This window comes from Canis lupus, chromosome 24 (assembly GCF_048164855.1).
Source record: "Canis lupus baileyi chromosome 24, mCanLup2.hap1, whole genome shotgun sequence".
NCBI classification, from domain to species: domain Eukaryota; kingdom Metazoa; phylum Chordata; class Mammalia; order Carnivora; family Canidae; genus Canis; species Canis lupus.
The window spans coordinates 26,596,473-26,614,416 of NC_132861.1; the positions used below are offsets into that span (position 1 = coordinate 26,596,473).

The 17,944-nt window shown below is 36.8% G+C and overlaps 1 long non-coding RNA gene and 1 pseudogene across 1 annotated transcript; one reads left to right on the forward strand and one right to left on the reverse strand.

Moving 5' to 3' along the window:
- Positions 1-4,601: 4,601 nt before the first annotated feature.
- LOC140616585 (interleukin-15-like) lies at positions 4,602-5,339 on the reverse strand (annotated as a pseudogene).
- A 146-nt stretch (positions 5,340-5,485) lies between these two features.
- LOC140615906 (uncharacterized) lies at positions 5,486-16,368 on the forward strand. The gene is made up of 3 exons (XR_012016411.1): positions 5,486-5,683; positions 13,566-13,678; positions 15,468-16,368. It is a non-coding gene; the product is annotated as an uncharacterized lncRNA (long non-coding RNA).
- Positions 16,369-17,944: the final 1,576 nt, after the last annotated feature.

Here is a 17,944-nt window from a genome sequence, read left to right on the forward strand (position 1 = left end):
GATAGCATTTTGCCCACAGAACTTCTTTCAGAATTGGACTTAATTTTCTCAAACCTGCCACTGCTTTATCAATTACATTTGTGTAACATTCTAAATTGTTTGTTGTCATTTTGACCATCTTCACATCATCTTAACCAGGAATAGATTTGATTTTAAGAAACCACTTTCTTTGCTCATCTGTAAGAAAAAACTCCTCACTCATTCAAGTTTTATCATGAAATTGCAGCAATTCATACTCAATTTCAGGCTCTGCTTCTATTTCAAACTCTTGCTATTTCCACCACATCTCCATTTACTGCCTCCATTGAATTCTTGAACCCCTCACAGTCAACTTTGAGGGTTGGAGTCAACTTCGAGGGTTGGAGTCTTCTTCCAAACTCCTCTTCACGTTGGTATTTTGACGTCTTCTCATGAATCACAAATGTTCTTAATGGCATCTGGAAGGGTGAGTTCTTTCCAGAAGGTTTTCAATTTGCTTTGTCCAGACCCATCAGAAGAAACACTATGTATGGCAGCTAGAGCCTTACACAATGTATTTCTTAAATAATAAGACCTGAAAGTCAAAATTACTCCTTGATCCATGGACTGCAGAACGGATGTTGTGCCAGCAAGCATGGAAACAACATGCCACCTACTATACACCTCCATCAGACCTCTTGGGTGACCAGGTGCACTGTCAGTGGGCAGTCACATTTTGAAAGGGATCTTTTTTTTCTGAGCAGTGGGCTTAAAATATTCAGTAAGTCATGTTGTAAACAGATGTGCTGTCAACCAGGCTTTGTTGTTCCATTTGCAGAGCACAAGCAGAGTAGATTTAGCATAGTTCTTAAGGGCCCTACATTTTCAGAGTGGTCAATGAGTGTTAGCTTCAACTGAAAGTCACCAGCTACATTAGCCCCTACCAAGAGAGTCAGTCTGAGCTTTGAAGCTTTCAAGCTAGGGATTGACTTCTATCTATGAAAGTCCTAGATGGCATCTTCTTCCAATAGAAGGCAGTTTTGTCTACATTCAAAATTTATTGTTTAGTGTAGCCGTCTTCATTAATGATCTGAGTCTGATCTTCTGGAAAGCTCGCTGAAGCTTTTGCATCAGCACTCTTCTGTTATGGAGATGGCTTCTTTCTTCTTTCCTAAACCTCATGAACCAAACCTTGCAACTTCAAACTTTTCTCCTGCAGCTTTCTTGCCTCTCAGCCTTCATAGGACAGAAATAATTTGGAGCCTTGTTCTGGATTAAGCTTTGGCTTATGGGAATGCTGTGCCTGGTTTGATCTTCTATCTAGACCACTCAAACTTTCTCCATATCAGCAATAAGGCTGTTTCACCTTCTTAAACATTTGTGTGTTCAGTGGAGTAGCACTTTTAGTTTCCTTCAAGAACCTTTCCTTTGCTTTCACAGCCTGGCTAACTATTTGACAGGAGAGGCACATTTGATAACTATTTGGCTATCTTGGCTTTTGACATATCTTTCTCACTAAAATCATTTCTAGCTTTTCATTTCAAGTGTGAGATGTATGACTCTTCCTTTCACTTGAGCACTTAGGGTTTGTTGTACAATAACGTTGTAGGGTTACTAATTAGCCTAATTTCAATGCTATGTGTTTCAAGAAATAGGAAGTCTGAGGAGGAGAGAGACAGTGGTATGGCTGATGAGGAGAGCACTCAGAACACATACATTTATTGATTAAGTTTGCTTATACTCTTAAAAAAATTTAACATGTTTCAGTTTATCTTTTAGCAGTATCATCAAGGCACAATTCTTCTCTTATGAAACCTGGCCCCGGTTTCTGTGACACCACAAGAAAATGATTCAAGAGGAGCAAATGAACATTCACACAGACACACACACACACTCAATTGCTGGCATTTCTCTGATCAGGTGTCATTCCTTGAAGAATAAGATAAGGATCATACTAGAGATAGCGGAGCTCCTATTTCTCAACCTTGATGCAATCAGAACCTCATGACTAGTTTTGGTCGATGGTTGTGGGTGGAAATGACATGTAATGTTTGTTACCTTAGCGCAATAGCCTCTTCTACCTAATACAGATTTTGCACAAGATACATCCAAACACACTTTACTTTTTCCAATATCAGCAATTTTATTTTCCTATTGTGAGAGCAATCTAGGAAGGTATATGGTGACAGTTAAGGGGTCCCCTGGTCCTGCATCAAATTTCTAGCTTGGGAAGAAGAGGGGGACCCATTTTCTAGCTGGGATAGTCTGTAATTTTTCAGATGACAGATAGATCAAAGTGATTGTCCTATCTTAAGAGGATTGGTGACTTCTTAGAATTTTAGAGTGCTAATAGATGCCTTTTCCCTTAGGGGACAAACAGGTCTACCCAGGACATTCATCATCTTTGCATAATTTACGCATATTTTTAACTTCCAATTCAAATGTTTAAACATTTAATGTTAAACATTTAAACATTTGAATCCTGTTAATCACACAGTGTAAGTAGCAGAGTCAACACTAAGAGTCATTACATTATCTCAAAAGAAAACACACCTTAAAATCAATTAAGCTCATCTATTTGAATATTCAACTGGTGATAATACAACATTTAAATATCCTCCTACAAACCAATTTTTGACAATAATCAGAGTACTAAAATTATCTTTCAAGAAAGCAATCCTAGAGGAACAAAACCTAGAGAAACAGCAGAACAAACAAACAAAAAAAAACTATGTCTCACATTTGCCCCAGTACAACCAGTACCTCTCTTTCTACCTGATATTCTGAGATTGTAGCCTCTAAAACATGCAATAAGTAAGAATAGAGTTGTTCCAATTTTAGGGATAGAGTTGGTCCAATTTTCCAATTTTATTGCTACAAACAATACATTTTACAGTCCCCATCAGATGTCCCCCCTACCATCTGAAGTTCCAATTGGAATCAAAGCAACAAGTGAAGATCTAGTACTTGTAAGTATCCCATTGATTTTACAACTTTTGACTCCCTCCAAAACTTAATTACCAATAGCCTACTGTTGACAAGAAGCCTTACTGATAATGAAAACAGTTAACGCATATTTTATATGTTATATGCAATCTTAGAATAAAGAAAACTGGAGAAAAGAAAATGTTATAAACATCATAAAGAAGAGAAAATACACTTATTTCTTGAAAAAAAAATCCACATATACGTGGACTTGTATAGTTCAAACTCGTGTTGTCCAAGGTTAATTATAAAGTTAAAGATTAGGCATATCTGTGTCAGAAACAGAAATCTAATTCCTGGGAACCATAGCTAAAGAAAAGGCAACAATTTTGTGTTTTTCTTAACCAGATATGTACACCAATCAAGACTTGTATATTTGATCTGTCAAATTTGAAACTGTATGCAATTTTTGCATACTTTATATATATAATGCTTCTGGGTTTAAACACTTCTGAAGAGGGGATCCCTTGTGGCTCAGTGGTTTAGTGCCTGCCTTCGGTCCAGGGCTTGGTCCTGAAGTCGCGGGATCGAGTCCGGCATTAGTCTCCCTGCATGGAGCCTGCTTCTCCCTCTACCTGTGTCTCTGCCATTCTCTCTCTCTCTCTGTGTCTCTCATGAATACATAAATAAAATATTTAAATAAATAAATAAATAAGTAAACACTTCTGAAGAGATAGACTTTCTCCATTTCCTTGGTGATTTCCACCACCTATTCCTTCCCTCTTTCCACAAGTGTCAAATCTTTTGTATGTGTCCAATACTATGTGAGGTAGCGGAGACGGCAGTAAATAAAACCAAACATTGACTCATGTCAGCATGGTGCTTGGGATAGCATGGAGACAGGGATTAAACACATAATCACCTAAATAATATTTAATATAATCTCCTAAAGCATATTTGTGATAAGGACAGTAAATTGTTGGTATTTGGATTCGTATCATCATGTAGCCGAGGGGTATGATCTAGTTTGGAGATTAGGCAGATTTTCTTTTTTTTTTTTTTTTTCTATTTTAGTCATAGTTTTATTAAAAAAAAACTTGTAAATTTCAAACAGTACAGTGCAAAAATATATAAACAATTATTTTATGTCAGATAATGTTGGCTCTAACAAATCAGCAGGGTTTTTTGTTATTATTATACAAACACGGCAACAAAATGTGAAAATAAAACACCTGCACTTGGGAAAGCATGAAATATAACATTACAACCATGGGTTTTCTATACATGATTCCACCTATTGGTGAAAGTTTATTTTTGTCATTCCCACCTAAGATTTACTGACACACTGTACATCCTGGGGTTCAGCACTGTCTTTTATAACAGGTGCTTTATGTATCAATATCTAAATTACAGAGTAAAGCACAGTTTCGTATCTATTCCTCCTTTCTCATTGGTAGCCCAATATATTCTTCCTCCTTGTGCTATATCTACTGGAGAAGTAAGTGAAGGCTGGTGGTTAGCCGCTCCTCACTGGCTAGAGCAGACAGTTTGCCTGCACCAATGCATATCATCAGCCCTGCCGACTATGCAATTTTACTATTGCCCCTGAACAAATGTCACGTGAACCCCTATTTTCTTACAAGGGGTAAATATCAGTGTAATTCCAAAGGATAGAGTATATACACAATTTTATTCAATATTTTATATTATGCTACAAATATGTATAATTTCAGTAATAAATTAAGAATAAATGAACAAAATCAGTACCAGGGTAGTTCATAGACACCACGTTACTCAATGCCATTTTTCTGCCTTCATTTCTAAGAGTTCACCCAATCCAAGATTCAGGATCATCCTCTTGTTAGAAAAATTTGTTTGTGCAGCCTATGTGAACTGCATAGAGTTTCACCTCCTTTAAGCCATGAGAGATGTTTGTTAATAGCAGAAATGCTGGAAAGGATGATTTACAATCAAGAACAGTTGATAAACATTTGTACACTATGTATAAAACTCTGCAAAAATTCTTTAATACTTTTTTCCTCCAGTTCCTCACATTCTTTGCATCCTGTTTCAGTTATATTCCCTTTTGAAGATAAATCACTGTTTGTGAGGATGATAAAATTCTCTGCTGTTTCCTTAATGGGATTATTGTTGGACTCAAACGAAATAACACCTAACTCCAGGAGAAAGCACTTCATTGCTGTTACTTAGCAACTGGGATGCACATCACTTTCAGTAGATAAGAACAGTATCAATATGTATAGATTGAATAAGATTGTCAATTCTTTCCAAATCAAGTATAACCTCCTGCCAGTTTGCATCTGTTTTAGGAATGCCTGCACTGATACAGCCCAAAATGAAGACATGAATGCCAGCCTCAGTCAGAAAATATTCAGAAGTTAACACAAATAGCACTGGATGGAAATAGTTCTCAAAAGTGGTTTCGAAATTCTTATTACTCAATGCCAGGGTAAATCCTTAAGTATTGAAGAAGAGCGGGCTATGGCAATGGTTCCCATCCATCCAGGATACTTCCTCCAATGAGTCTAGGCTTCAGGGCAGAGGGTGGCAACCAGCGCAGCCACCCGGCTCCCTTCCCTGGCGACGGGCTTCAACTGCCACGATCGAATCAGCTGGGGTTCCCCCTGGGTGCCCTGAACCCAGAGAGTCCCAACCCCCAATGAAAAGAAAAGTGAAAGAGCAATTAGGCAGATTTTCCTTGAGGAAGTGAAAATAGAGATGAAATCTGAGTAACAACTTTTAGCAACGAAATGGGAGAGGAAGAGTATTCTAGGAAGAGGTAACAGAACATGTTAAGGGTTTATATTCAGAAGATACTCAGACATCCCATTTTTCACTTCTAGTGGTTTGAATCTTTTAAAAATATATTCATGTCTCTACATGCTCAATGCTTCTTGAGCATGTGGCATATAATTATACCAGCTATGTGATGCTCTTGTCCACTAGAATCCACACTATTTCTGGGTCTGTTTCTATTGATTGATTTTTCCCCTCATCATGGGGATATTTTTCTGCTCTTTCGTATGTCTGGTAAGTCTTGGTTTTATGCAGAGAATGTAAATTTTAGATTTTGGTGGTGGTAGATATTTTTGTATTGTTAGGTGCTAGATATTTTTACATTTCTATATATTCTTGAATTTCATTGTAGGAGGCTACTAAATTACTTGTAAAGAGTATATAGCTTTACTGTCATTTCACGTTTTGTTAGGTGGAATCAAAATAGTTTTTAGGGCTAATTAGCAAGGCTGTAATGTTTTGAATTAGCAAGGCTGTAATGTTTTGAATATTCAATTCAATGGCTCTCCTATGATGAGACTTTCTGTTCTCACGGTGAGCACAAAAGCTATTTCCAGCTTTGGGTGAGCCCTAGGGCTTGCCTTCTGAGTATTTCTTTCTTTAGTTATTGATAGTTTCTTCACATACAAGTGCTGATCAGAACTCAGCCGAAGACTCAAGGATGATCCTCTGTAGATTTCTGAAGCTCTCTCTGTGTGTAAAGTCATTCCTCTCCAGTACTCTTTCCTGTGAACTACAGGACCCCAGGATCATGACCTGAGCAGAAGGCAACCACTTAACTAACTGAGCCACCCAAGTGCCCCTCTTTTCTTTTTTTAATAGATCTACATGTACTGTGAGTAAATGTGCAACCACACTGAAAGGTTAGGAATATCTGGCTTAACAGAGATTGCCATTCCTTTGGCTTAATGGAAAGCCAATTAAATTGTCCAAGAGCACACTTGGGAGGGACAGAATCATATTGGTGACTTGTGTTTCAAAAGTTTACTTCTACAAAGGTGACTGAGTGGAAGCTTAGAGGCCTTTCAAAGACTTTTATGGTAACAACTGCAAAAACTAATTGGACAGACTCAGATTTCAAAAAAAAAATAAGATTTTAAGCATAATTCTAGTAGTATATTGATATCTAAAGATTTTACCACTATTTCAAGGTTCCTAGATGATTATACTACTAAGAAAAAAATGCTAGAAGAAAGACAAATCTCATTTTTCATAAATGTTAAGCCACTTTGATACCAAACCACTATTTAAAAAATTCCTCATCTCTTCTCAGTGACTGAAAAACCTATTTAATGAAATTTTTAAAATTATAAGAATTTTTTTTTCTTTTTCAAGTTTTTATTGAAGTTCCAGTTAGTTAACATACAGTGTGATATTAGTTTCAGGTGTAGAATTTAGTGATTCATCACTTTAATAAATATTTTTAACACATGTAACAGAATACATTGTCTAAGGCCAATAGGCCTTAGGAATAAGGAAGTAAAAATGGATCTACACCAAAGAGTGCCTAGGTGGTACATTAGGTTAAATGGCCAACTCTTGGTTTCTACTCAGGTCCTGATCTCAGGGTCATGACATCGAGCCCCCAAGTGGGGTTCCACACTCAATGCACAGTCTGCTTGAGACTCTCTCTCCCTCTGCCCCTCCCACCTGTGCTCACTCTAAAATAAATAAATAAATAAATAAATAAATCTTTAAAAAAATAGCTACATTAAAAAAATCACTTTTTAAAAAGATTTTATTTATTTATTCATGAGAGACAGAGAGAGAGAGAGAGAGAGAGAGAGAGAAGCAGAGACATGGGCAGAGGGAGAAGCAGGCTCCATTCAGGGAGCCTGATGTGGGACTAAATCCTGGGACTCCACGATCATGCCCTGAGCCAAAGGTAGACGGTCAACCGCTGAGCCACTCAGGCATCCCCAAAAATCACTCATTTAAAAAATAATAATTCCATACCAAGAGATATATCACCATTCTATCTCAGACCTGCAGTTCCACCCTTATGTCAAGAATGCCCAACTGTCCAATCCCTTTGTTAACAGCTGAAACAATTTGTGAAATTCTTTGGATTCACCTTTTCGGGATGGTTGATAACTTTCATTAATTAGGAGGTTTGGTCCTTGAATTAATTAGTGGTTCCTTGACTTGGTTAATTTTTCCTAGTCCATCCTTAGCTGGCTCTATCGTGCAGATCTTACTTTTGCAAAAGGCCGACATAAAATTTTCTTGTAATTTTACCTTTTGTTACCAGTAATCATTTTTTCATGTATTCAATGCAGACAGAAAATTGAAGTTTTTACATTTTTGAAGTGTTTTTCCATCTTTAAAAACCAAAACTTGGTTTCTGCTTAAATCTGTCATCTCATATGTTAATTTAAGTGGATTTAAATTTCTTATTACATAGACAATATGTGATTATTGTGACAAGATTGAAAGGTACAGATTAGGAAAAGTTAAAAGAAAAGTCACTTGTGTTACAAAGCAAAGGATAGCCACTATTCTCTTCACCTGTTACATATCTTTTGACTTTATATTCTTGCTATTTTTAAATATAAAAAGAGATACATATATATGTTGCTTTGAAATCTACTTCTTTCCCTTAACAATATGCTGTGAATATATTTCCATACTAGTATATATTATTTTCAAACATAATTTTAAATGGATGCCTAATATTCCATTGTACGAATGTGCCATACTCTTTTTCAAATGTTGCAAACACAGTTGCTACAGTTTTACAAACATGGTCACAATCACAGCTAAATGTTTGCACATATTGTGAACTATTTCCTTCAGACTAATTGGAAAATTTGTAGTAGACTCAGATGGCTTAACAGAATTGGCTCATTGCCATTTTCCTGATCATGAGAAAAAGTAAACTACTTTAGTTACTTTCCCACCTCCAGCATAGAAACAATATGACAAAATAATACTACAGTGAAACATCAGAGAGAGCCATTATGCATCTGCAAACTCTCAGCTATATTAATTAGGTTTGCATGCCCTGTGTGGCCTGTTGCACCATGCAGTCAGTTCAGAAAATATGGACTTTAATGACAAAATGACTCATGGAAACATAATATGCTTGAGTCCTTTAGAAAAAAAAAAAGAAAGAAAGACCTTCACTTACATAATTTTATTGGAAGAAGAGGTTATCATTTATAGAACATCTCATAGGAAAATAACAGCTTGAATTCTCCTGTGTGTTTCAGTGTTTTTTTTTTTTTAAGATTTTATTTTTTTTATTCGTGAGAGACACACAGAGAGAGGCAGAGAACATAGGCAGAGGAAGAGGCAGGTTCCCTGCGGGGAGTCTGATGAGGGATTCTATCCTGACCCTGGGATCACAACCTGAGCAGAAGGTAGATGCTCAATCACTGAGCCACCCAGGTGCCCCTGTTTCAGTGCTTCGTGATGAATTTTCCTGGCTAGGTCCTGACCAGAACAACCAACAAGTATGCAATAATCAGCTTACTCCTAGAGATCTCTCAGTAAAATATAGGGCAGATAAGCTAATTACTGAAATTATGGAGAAGAACCATGTGGAGACCAGGGTTACATAGTCCCTGTTAAGAGAGATAAGAGAAAGATTGGAAGGATTGGCTCAGAATTGGAAGTGTTCAGGCAGAGAACTCCTGGTTATTTCATTTTTTTTGAAGCATGTGTCCTTGACTCTTGGAAGATCAGTGGGAGCAAACAATTTAGAAAGTAAGCCACTAAGTGGTGAGCTTTAGGCAATGCATTTTGAACCCATCAGATAGTATAACTGGTTTGGTAGTAATTATAAGCACACAGTGGAAAGCTAAGACTCACGTGTCCAGACTCGTCTCTGATTACAAGTTTGAGAGAGAAAATGAACAATATAATTTAAAGGCAAGGAGGGTTTCATTTCCATCTTTCATTGCCAGAAAGCTTCTCTGGATTAAAAATGTAGCAATGATACTTAAAACAGCATGTTGACATTTTAGATTTTCACTTATTTAAAAGATAAATTATGAAAATAATATGTAAATAGGTATATATATTTTATATATATATCAACATATATAATGTAGAGAAAATTAATAATATGAAATAAAACATACCAAATGGTATAGAACATGATACAATGAATACTCATATCTAGATCATCCAACTTGGGAAACAATATATTATCAATACTGCTAATGTGGTTTGTGTTTGCTCCCCACTTGTATTGTGACATATGTAAGCATCCCTAAAAATAAGTAACAATTTCAGGCATCTTTAAATTTTATTTAAATGAAATTGTACTGCATTTTATCTGTAACATGATATTGTGTTTCCAAGAAGTAACCATATGGATAACTGAAGTACTAGACCATTTGCTTTATTCTTGAATAGTCTCATACACCAAAATAAAATATATTAATTCATTCCATTGTTAGACATTTAGCTCATTTCAAATTCCTTGCTAATATATCCACTGCTGGTATCAGCTGTCCTCTATGTGTACGGTTTTGAGGGGGCCTGTGGGAGACATTTCCTGGGTGGAATTCCTGAGTTATAAGGTGCATGAATTTCCAACCCAACTAGATTTTGGCAGATTGGACTTAAAATGTTTTTTTTTCCCCAGGTAAACTCCAATCAGCAGTGGGTAAGAGCTCTATAATTCCACATTTTTGGTAACACTTGGCATTGTCAGGGTTTTCAACAATTGCCATTCTGATTAGTATGAAATGATGTAGTGGTTGTAATTTGTGCCTTTATTTCTAGGTAGTATATGTATAGATATATATTTTTAAAACTGGTTTTTAGAGGGGACTTGGGTGGCTCAGAGACCGATTTCAGCTGAGGTCATGATGCCATAGGTCTGAGATTGAGCCCTGTGGGGGCCTCTGTGCTCAGCAGGGAATCTTGAGATTTGCTCCTTCCGCCCCTCCCCCCCATTCACATGCAAGCTCACATGCTCTCTCTCTCTCAAATAAATAAATATATCTTTTTAAAAAAAGACTATTTTTAGAGCAGTTTTAGGTTCCCAAAAATTTGTGCAGAAGTTACAGAGATTTCTCATATGTCCTCTACCCACACATATGTATAGGTTCCCCTATTGTTAATATCATCTCCCAGAGAGGTACATTTTTTATGACTGATGAACCTACACTAATAAATCGTAATCACCCAAAGTCCATAGTTTACATTAGATTTACTCCTGATATCACACATTCTATGGGTTTGGACAAATGTATAATGACATGAACCATCATTATAGTATCATGCAGAGTATTTCCACTGCCCTAAAAATTCTTTGCCTATTCAGACACTCACTTTGCCTATTCAGACAACTCCTGGCAACTACTGATCCTTTTACTACCTCTCCACTGATTTGCATTTTCTAGACTGCCATGTAGTTGGAATCATATAGTACGAGGCCTTTTCAGATTGCCTTTTTTCACTTAGTGATATGCCTCTAAGGTTCTTTCATGTTGTTTCATGGTTTGATAGCTCGTCTTTGTAATGCTCAATAATATTCAATTGTTATGTGTACCACAGTTTATTTATTCATTCACTTACTGAAGGGCATCTTGGTTGCTTCCAAATTTTAGCAACTATGAATAAATCTGTTATCAACATCTGCTGCAGGTTTTTATGTGGACACAAATTTACAACTTCTTTGGGTAAATATCAGAAAGCGTGATTGTTAAATAGTACACCAAGAGTATACTTACTTGAATATATTTTTTCCTATGTTTATTGGTCATTTGGGTTCAGGTTTCTAGTTTGTGACTTGCATACAAAAACCCTTTGTATATTTTTCCATTAAATTATTTCTTTTCACTTATTAACTTCTTTATATTTTAGCATACTAAACTTCTACTGTTCATAAACATCTTCCCCAGCCTTTGGCTTTTCTTTTAATTTTGTAATGGGTTAATTTTGGCAATGAACTTTTTTTAATGTATCATTTTTAATTGATTGTTTTCTTTGTTTAAGGAATTCTTGTTGATGTGGAGATTTCAAAGATAACCTATGTTTTCTTCAAAAAGTCTCTAAGATTTGCTTTTCATGTGAATATTATATATCTTCATATGACATTTTACTCTCCAAAAGCATTTTATCTTAGTATCTGTTTTGTTTAACATTAATATAACTTTAGGGTTTTTTTAGTTAATACATCTTTTTCTATGTGTGTCATACATACTTTTTTCCTATGCTTTTGCTTTTTAAAAAACGTATAGCTGTGTATCTTTTTCTATGCTTTACATTTTATTTTTCTGATTCATTTTGTTTATATGCATCTTTTAAAGATTTTATTTATTTGAGAGAGAGACAGAATGAGTAGGAGGAAAGGCAGAAGCAGATTCCCTGCTGAGCAGGGAGCCCAAAACAGGACTGGATCCCAGGACCCTGTAAGCATGACCTGAGCCAAAGGCAGACGCTTAAATTACTGAGCCACCCAGATGCCCCTACATGTATCTTTTAGAAACAGTATGTAGTTGGCTTTCAAAAAAGTTCCAGTATGAAAATCTTTGTCCTCTGACAGATTTAGTCCATTGATTTTTATTATGGTGATGCACATATATTGAATTTTTTGAAATGTGTATTTTAAGAATATGCCTTTTTGAAATTTCTTTTTAAGATTATTATTTATTTATTTGATGTAGAGCAAATGCATGAGCTGAGGGGAGGGGCAAAGGGAAAGGGAGGAGCAAACACCCTGCTGAGCAGAGAGCCCTGCCTCTGGCTTGATTCCAGGACCCTAAGATCAGGCCCCCCCAGAAGATGCCTTTTTTCTTTTTTCCTTACTGCTCATACAATAGTGAGCTTTTTAAGTTCAATTTCCCTGGTTAAAAGATGCATACTTTATTTTAGCTCTTTGATGATTACCTTTAAAATTTCAACACAGAGGGATGTCCAGGTGACTAGGTCAGTTAAGTGTTTGCCTTGAGCTCAGGTCATGACCCCAGGGTCCTGGGATCATCAGGTTCAGTGGGAGCCTACTTCTCCCTCTACCTGCAGATCCTCCTGCTTGTGCTCTCTCTCTCTAATGAATAAATAAATAAAATCTTGAAAAAAAAATTTCAACACAGATAGTTGACCTAACACAAAGTTAATCCTAAACAAAACAAGAAATTTGGAACACTAAGGATCACCAGCTCAAGTCAGTTATATTCTAGTTTCCTCTTTCCTTCTAGTTTTTGGTTGCTGGTGATTTACTTTTTTCATAGTTTATCTTTGTATTGTAAAGAATATTTGTTAATATTTTTTTCTGCATTTCTAGGTATTTTTAGCATCCATCTTCTTCTTCTTTTTTTTTTTTTTTTTCCTCTCTCCTGGGTAGGTTAAGTACAGTATACCAGAGACAAAGTCAAGTTTGAATTTCAGGTCCCTGATGCCCAACAATGGGCATCCTTTTCATAAGGACTGACAGCTCTGTGGGGCTGGAGAAGAACATGAAGCAGTAAGCTTCAGAGGCATAGGGGTTGCCCACAGGGATGAGAGAAGCCCAGAGAGATTCTGGGACAGTGCTGACGGTACTTCTACTTCACAGTTCTACCTAAGCCTGACCTCGCCCACAGTTTTATCAAGTGCTATCTATTTCTCCTAAGAAGCAAACCCACTAACTGACTTAGAAAATAATGGGTTATTTTTTTCCTTTGGAGTTCAGAGTTTTCCCTAGGGAGAGTGAGGGAGGAAAAGTTTATCTTCTGTGACTGCTGGAAAGCTCTATGTCCCTTCATAGTAAGGAAAGGTTTTTTTGATACTTCAAAAGTAGAGCCCTTGGGGCCCTGCTGGGGACCAGCATGGTAGTTGCTATGAGAGTGAAATTACAATAGATGCCTTGTTCAGAAAATCTAGCAAGTTGAATCTCCTGGAGCTAAGTCTTTATCCTTTATGTGTTTCAGCTCAGGGAATGATTGCAATGGGAGCCTTATTAGAACTTCATAAAGGTTTGCCTACCTTGAGATGAAGTAGATCTGCCAAGCCCACTCCCTGCTTGCATAAGATGCAATTTGAGGTAACAGTTGCTGGCTGGTGGTATTTCTTTCTTTTTTTTTTTTAAAGATGTTATTTATTTATTCATGAGAGACACAGAGAGAGAAGCAGAGACACAGGCAGAGGGAGTTTGAAACAGGCTCCTCACAGGGACCCCAATGTGGGACTTGATTCCCAGACCCCGGGATCATTCCCTGAGCCGAAAGCAGATGCTCAACCACTGAGCCACCCAGGCATCCCTGGTGGTATTTCTTTATTTGGTGTCTTAACACCTGCTCTGTCTTCTGTCCCCTAAGTGTATTATTTTGGTGCTTAGGATAGATATGGGAAGTGTGTGCTAGCTAAGTAATTAGTTTAGAATCCGTCCTGGGTCCCCTGGGGTCTTTCCCAGCTGAGTCTTCCTTCTTTGACGACTTTGGGAACTCATTAGAGATTCATAGGGAGTAGGAGACACTGAGGAAAAGAATTCATAGAGCACTGGAGAAATCCTGAGGATATAGGGTTTGGGACTGGTGGGACCAGAAAAGGACAGGAGAAACAGAAATATTTGGAGCAGTCACCTCAATTCATATTGGCATGACCAAAAGAAGGAGCTCCTGCCTTCTACATAGATTTTGAGCAACTTGGAAGAGTGGAATGATCCATACTTGCATCTGCAGTGAGTAGGTGTCTGACCAACTAAGTGTTCAATCAGACCTAAATTGGAAGAAACATTTACAGCTCACCCTTCAGAAGGTCAAAGAATAAACAGAAATTAGATAGCTTTTACTTTCATTTTTTCCACTTGTGACAGCCACTGGTGAAAAAAGAAAACAAATAAAATAGGAACCTGTACTTTAATAGTCTTTTTGAGATTGCTGTTTTGCATTCTATGTAGAAGTTTTTTACACTGGAAATATATTTACAAATGATTCAGGAACTTGTAAGTGATAATACTTTAACTTTAACATTGCTATATCTCTACTTGCTTGCTTCTTTTGTCTCCCACACACTGTATATGATTAAGATTTATGAAAGCAGTGACTTTTTTTGGGAGGAGAGATTGGTTAGAGCCAGGAAATGACTCTCAGGATGATTCTTCAGAAGCTGTGCTCCAAAAGAGCTACATGTTTAATCATCCTAGCACATCACCAGACTCCAAAGGGAGAGTGGGATTTAGCCACCAAATCTCAGGACACAGGAGTGACTTCTTGATTTTACTGTCTATCACTCCAGAAAATAAGTATCTGGACCTCATCCAAGTGGTTATGCATACTCAAAACACAGAAGGGTTTAGAATGATATGGAATTGCTGAAACACAAATTAGAGATATTTGCGTTATATCACAGAGAATAATTCCAAATATTTTACCAAATGTTCCTGTTTTTGAATGGCCTTGGAACTAGGAATTGTTTTTATATTTTAAAATGGTTAAAAATTTTTAAAAGAAAAAGATTTCATGACAGATGAAATTTATTTAAAAGTCTAGTTTGGGGTTTAAATAAAGTTTTATTGGAACAATGCCACATTCACTTACTATCTATGGTTGCTTTCACACCACATCAGAGTTCAGGTTCTGGTAGAGATGATAGGGCCTGCAAAGCCTAGAATACTTACTTTCTGGCTCTTTAGAAGAAAAAATTGATGTTCCCTGCTTTATGCCTTTGACAAAGAGAATCCTGTTCCAGGGATCACCATAAATCAGAGACAGGAGTGCTAACTTTTGTTCTTTATTTGTATATCAATGCATATAAGATGGTCTTCCCTCTGATCTCTGTACAGCCAGGAGCATAGCTGGAGTAACCATCTATAACATTTTCTGATATTTTAGATGAGAAGTCACAGGAAGATCCCAAATGTGTCCAATCCGTATGTATATGAACACCTATACATAGAAGATGGACCGAAGAACGAAGAAGCCCGTTTCCTGCAGGGCACTGTATCTGGCCCAACAGAGTCATCATAAAATTCTAACCTGAATGTTGTATGTACAGGATATTAGCGCTGTGGCCTTCTATTTGGTCTCCTTTTTTTTTTTTTTTTTTTTTTTTTTTTTTAACACCTTTATGTTCTTTAAATAGCCAGGCCATAGTTTGGAATGTTCATAAGGCATGTAAATAATAGGTTTCCCCCACACACACACACAATTGAGGATGGAATTTGCATGTCTTTAAGATTATTTAAAGGGTTTCACTAGGTTACTGGGACATTCAAATTAAAAAAAAAAAAAAAAACTTCTGGCACCGTGACATGTCCTGATCCTCTGGAGTTACATTCCAGGGGTCTGAAATTTTACCTTCCTATTCTCTGCGCTCTGTGAAACCAAGAGTGCTTGCTTCTGCTTCACAGCAGCAGAGACAATGATTAATAATCTGTGATTAACATTCCACTGGTCTGAGAGTAAGGGGGACAGAGTTGAATCCCATTTCTGCCTGCAGCTAATTTTGCAGCTTTAAGATCCTCATTTAAATTTTATTGGCTCCAGTTTTAAAAAATTACAAACCAGTGTAGTTTGACTAGATGACCTTGATGCCTCCAAAGCATGATGCTATTCTTTTAACTTATTGAGAATTGCCTCTTCCTTGAGTGAATTGACTCCAAATACCTAGATTTTTTTCTATAAGTTATATACCTGCTGCCTATCTGGAGTTGGGTGAATTTGTTTTGCTATTAACATAATTAAAGTATTGAATAGCGTGATTAAAGTATGGTAGCAATATATTGTCCACTATATTTAAAAAAGAACTCGGGCAATCCCAGGGGTGCAGCGGTTTAGCGCTGCCTGCAGCCCGGGATGTGATCCTGAAGACCTGGGATTGAGTCTGACCTTGGGCACCCTGCATGGAGCCTGCTTCTCCCTCTGCCCCCCACCCCCCGTGTCTCTATGAATAAGTAAATTTAAAAAATCTTTAAAAAAGAAGTCATCAGTCTTAGTGCCAGTTAATAATGCTATGGAACACAAAAGCAATAATAATAAACTAAGCCATATAAAAAATAAATAGGCCATATATGATAAATAGCTCTGTATACAGAAAGTAAGAACATTCTGATGGTGAAGATGTGGAGAAGTGGGAAAAAAAAATCTCTAGGCATTTTATTAAAAATCCAGCCAAATCCAATCTTCTTTCTCCCAGCAAAACAAACAACTTCTCAAACTTCCATCTTCTTCCATGTCACCATGTTTCAGGGTCAGAGCAGTAGTATTTGCTGACTATTAAAAGCACACCATTTGTCATTTCAACCCTCTCCAGACTTTGTCTGTAATGAAAAAGGCAGTAGGATGAAAAGAGAAGAGCCAGAAGCAACCAATAGAGAAGAGAAGAGATCAAAGAAGATGACAGGGAAAGAAAGGAGAAAACTACGTTTAAATTTCAAGTTAATGATAGCATTCTAAGTCCACTGCACATTTTTGTTTTGTCTTTGAAAAAGAATCTTTGACTTCATGAGACACTTTCTGAAAGTGTTTGGTTCTTCATGACCCAACTGAAGACCATTGACTTCAAGATTGACTACAAATACCCAAAAATAAGAAAGTTTTATTTGATGTTTACTATGACAGACACATTTCATCTCAAAGATATTTATTTTTTAATGGTAAGCTTGGACAGCCTGTTGTCTTTTCACATAGTTCACTGGTGAGCAGCCAGATAGTTGAGGATAATTTCTGCTTTTCTACAGATGATTGAATCAGAAAAAGGAGCATATAGTTTAGTTTCGAAAGGAAACATTTTTAAAACCAAATCATCTGGAGGATGATTCATTATCTTTACCCAAATTATATATCATTTCTTTTTATTCCTTTTTTTATATAAATACTTACTCTAGAGAAGTGACACTTAGCCATCTCACAGTCATAAGATCGCCTCTGTCAAAATCCCCAAACAGGGGCTCCATTTTGATGAATTCGTTGTGGTTTTTATTAGTATTCATTAGGAGACTTTGATAATTTGCTGGCAGGATATGAAATATTGTTACTTTGTTCTCACTTGCCAATCAAGGCAAGTTTGAATGCCTAGAATCAGCATTTTGTTTTGGAAAGAAGACTGATTCAAGATCTAATGCAAGACTCACCAACAATGAATAGAATGAGTCACCAATCTGTGCCTTAGTACTCTCCTCTAAAATGAGAGCAGTGGACACAACTTAGCATTTCCGTCTTCAAAATTTTATGATTAGGGTAAAATCCGGAGAGAAGTGAGATAGTGCTTGAGTTGAATTATTAAAACGAAATCCTCCTGTTTAGAATCTCAAATACTGTGAGGATAGAGCTATCCATGACTGTCAGCTGATAGCGCATTATTGCCATGC